This window comes from Eucalyptus grandis, chromosome 7 (assembly GCF_016545825.1).
Source record: "Eucalyptus grandis isolate ANBG69807.140 chromosome 7, ASM1654582v1, whole genome shotgun sequence".
Lineage (NCBI taxonomy): Eukaryota > Viridiplantae > Streptophyta > Magnoliopsida > Myrtales > Myrtaceae > Eucalyptus > Eucalyptus grandis.
Window position 1 is genome coordinate 25,248,658 of NC_052618.1, and position 4,113 is coordinate 25,252,770.

The following is a 4,113-nucleotide window of genomic DNA, read 5'->3' on the forward strand; positions in this document are numbered from 1 at the left end:
ACCCCTCTTTGAATTCACTTTTGACATATTCCCCCTATTGGTAGGAAGCACCAGGATTCAAGAGCCAAATTTGATGGTTAGGCAAAACAATATTGGCCAAGCTAGTACATGGAAATGACCCACATCAAATTCACCTGGCTTCATGTAAAAAGACATGTCATCCAGGAGCCAATTCAAAGAATAGTTGACCTAATGAAGCAAGGGACATAGGACTTCGTGTCCCCCTCTCACTTCAGGTTCACCCAATCATCTGCAAACCAGTGAAGGGTAAAGTTGTATCGCTTCCAGTTATTCGACTCTTAAAAGAGTTCATGACTAACACATTCCCTTTTGTTTGTTGCAGGATCACCTGACTGTCAAAAGCAAGGATAACGGATCAATGAGAAGCATGTCTTGTTTGTTGTAGAATTAACTGACTGTCAAAAACAAAGATAACAAACTCTCCCAAGCAAAATGGCGTCTCAAGTATCGCCAAAGCAAATGACAGAAAATTTTCAGGCCTCAACTCACATTTGATTTTGGCGACTAATTGATCTACTTGTACATCTTCTCTTCAGGGCAAAAGCAAAGATACCCGATCGATTCCCAACCCCGACTGATCATTCATGTGTCATATTCCTAATCAATAGGGACAATCATCGACGTCCATTTGCGAATAACCCTTTTGATGTTCAAAATCTAACATATTTGGAAACACCATTATGTTAGCCCCTAAAGTTGTCAATAGGGTATTTTTTTTGAGTCAAAATCATTCACTTGTTTTGAAGAGTTCAAACTCCATCATATTCGAAATGTTGCATGTCGTTTCCAGATGAATTCTGCATGATGATTTTGCCTGTCTAAGTCACTGATTCCACTGAGGATTATTAGAATAGACGGCTAAGTGAAGAATACAAGATTAATTGAGCATGCTGGATGAGGTGCGTCAGAATGATGAAAGGCAAGCCATATCCTACACACAGTCCCCCCATATATACACTTGTGAGATGAGTGTAGAAGATTCCATGGCTGCAGGGTAAAGAGTTCTCTCGCGAATGGTACGATAACCAAAATAGTGAGAGGCATTCCATCGCTCACCCCATTGAGCCCCATACACTGATGAAATTTCTATCCTATCCTTGTCAAGAACCACCCCACACCGGGGCAGATCGGAGGCGAAGCAGCATCACAAGGTAAGAAGAGAGAGAAATTTTCTTGCTCGCACTTGCATCAATCTTTGGGTGTCTTTATTGCATATGAACACTCACATTAATTTAAGTGCCCTAGAGTCATGAAGAGCAATTCTTTATTTACGCACTTGTATCTATTGTACAACTCAATTGAGTCTCGTAAATTCACCCTCACATGGAGGCAAAGCGAAGCTACCGCCGTTTGAGCAAAAGCATAATCAGAAGCGTCGGAAAAAGATGAAGACTCAATAGTCTAACAAAGGCGTTTGCTTGAACCTATCAAGATCAGCTCTCAAGCAACAAGAACAAAATAGGGGCATAAAAAAGCAGTGTACCTGGTAAAAGCAAGGTCAATGCCCATAAACGAAGAACTGGAATAAAAATAGGGGCATGAAAAGCAGTGTGCCTAGTAAAAGCAAGGCCAATGCCCCCCAGTCAAAAATACAACCAAGAAAAAGTTGTTGTTGTAGTCCATAGAACCTCCATCTAACAAGAAAGACTAGTGACAAATGCCAAGACAGTCACCAACTCTCACTCTCTTACATGTGAGCCAAGTCTACGTTACATTCCCATTGTAAAAAGTCTCTTCAGACTAGGGGCACTTCAATTAACGTAGGATTTCATATGTGCATAAGCATTGCTCGAAGAAGTACGAGCAAGATTACTCTATCTCTTTTCGCAGGATTCTTGAATTTCAAACCCGGAGACGATCGTGCGGCACTCCATTCATAAGCCTTGACCTTGATGGTCCCCTTCGATCAGCCGCTGACCAAGAGTTCATCACAGTTTCAACAAAGACCTCTCACATTGGTAAAGTCGTACCGTTTGCGAGAATACTCGGACCCCTGTTGACATGATGACAGTGAGATAGTGTGGTTCTTATAAATCCTGCATCAATGGTCAGGATAGCCTTTTCCATGAGAGTGAGCGGAAAGTCCTTTCAGACTGAAAGTCCCTCATTTGGCATGCTCAAGACATCTACATTCTAAATGAAGGTTGTCTTTCAAAATCTTCCCCAAAGTGGAAATCGATGATGCAAAAGCGACAAAATTATCATGCATGAATCTCATTTGAACTCATGAATTTACAGCATATACAATCATGTGTGCATATTGTACAAATAGTAGACATACTCTCAGAGATTGGAGGTATTGCTAGGTAAGCATATCCCTATCCTCATTTGTCTTAAAGTACCTACCACTGTTCAGGTACTCTCTTCTTGACACTCGGCTTATTCGAATCGTCCCTTGAGTTTGGATGCTTGTGATTGTCCAAGTATCCTCTTGTCTTCGAGTACCAACCATTGTTCGGATAACCCCTTTTCATGACACTCAACCTACCCGAGTTGTCCCCAAATAATATAGCCGTTGTTCAAGCATCCCATTGCTTTGCTTGGCACTGCCGTCCAGGTATGCTTTCTAGCACTTGGACCAACTGAGTGGTCCCAGGTTGTATCATTAAATACTTGTGTTCATCCAAGTATCCCAGTACTTTGTACACTTGTGGCTATCCAGGTGTTCTAGCCCTTTTGAGTGCCTGCGGCCATCCAGGTAAGCCTCGTGCTACATTCAAGTTTATGTTACCAGGAGGTGAGAGACCTTCACGAATATCCCAAGTACGTCCTCGATATTCCCAATTACCAGGAGGTGAGAGACCTTCATGAATATCCAAGGTACATCCTCGATATTCCCAATTACCAGGAGGTGAGAGACCTTCACGAATATCTCAGGTACGTCCTCGATATTCCAATTACCAGGAGGTGAGAGACCTTCACGAATATTTGAGGTACGTCCTCCATATTCCCAATTACCAGGAGGTGAGAGACCTTCATGAATATTTGAGGTACGTCCTCCATATTCCCAATTACCAAGAGGTGAGAGACCTTCACGAATATCTCAGGTATGCCCTCGATATCCCATTACTAGGAGGTGAGAAACCTTCACGAATATCCCAAGTACGTCCTCGATATTCCTAATTACCAGGAGGTGAGTGACCTTCATAAATATCCCAGGTACGTCCTCGATATTCCCAATTACCAGGAGGTGAGAGACCTTCATGAATATTTGAGGTACGTCCTCCATATTCCCAATTACCAAGAGGTGAGAGACATTCATGAATATCTCAGGTATGCCCTCGATATCCCATTACCAGCAGGTGAGAAACCTTCACGAATATCCCAGGTACGTCCTCGATATTCCCAATTACCAGGAGGTGAGTGACCTTCATGAATATCCCGTGCACGTCCTCGATATTCCCAATTACTGGGAGGTGAGAGACCTTCATGAATATTTGAGGCACGTCCTCCATATTCCCAATTACCGGGAGGTGAGAGACCTTCACGAATATCCAGTGCACGTCCTCGATATTCCCAATTACCGGGAGGTGAGAGACCTTCATGAATATCCCAGGTACGTCATTGATATTCCCAATTACCAGGAGGTGAGAGACCTTCATGAATATCCCAGGTACGTCATTGATATTCCCAATTACCAGGAGGTGAGAGACCTTCATGAATATGCGAGGCACGTCCTCAATATTCCCAATTACCAGGAGGTGAGAGACCTTCACGAATATCTCAGGTACGCCCTCGATATTCTAATTTACCATGAGGTGAGAGACCTTCATGAATATGCGAGGCACGTCCTCAATATTCCCACTACCAGAAGGTGAGAGACCTTCATGAATATCCGAGGTACGTCCTCGATATTCCCAATTACCAGGAGGTGAGACACCTTCACGAATATGCGGGGCACGCCCTCGATATTCCCATTTACCAGGAGGTGAGAGACCTTCATGAATATGCGAGGCACATCATCGATATTCCAACTACCAAGAGGTGAGAGACCTTCACGAATATCCCAGGTACACCCTCGGCATTTCCAATTACCAGGAGGTGAGAGACCTTCACGAATATCTCAGGTACGCCCTCGACATTCCCAACTAC

At 43.5% G+C, this 4,113-nt stretch overlaps 1 pseudogene; it reads right to left on the minus strand.

The window, feature by feature from the left end:
• LOC120296003 overlaps positions 1–3,024 on the minus strand; it is a 6,588-nt pseudogene extending 3,564 nt beyond the window's left edge.
• Between the last annotated feature and the right edge of the window lie 1,089 nt (positions 3,025–4,113).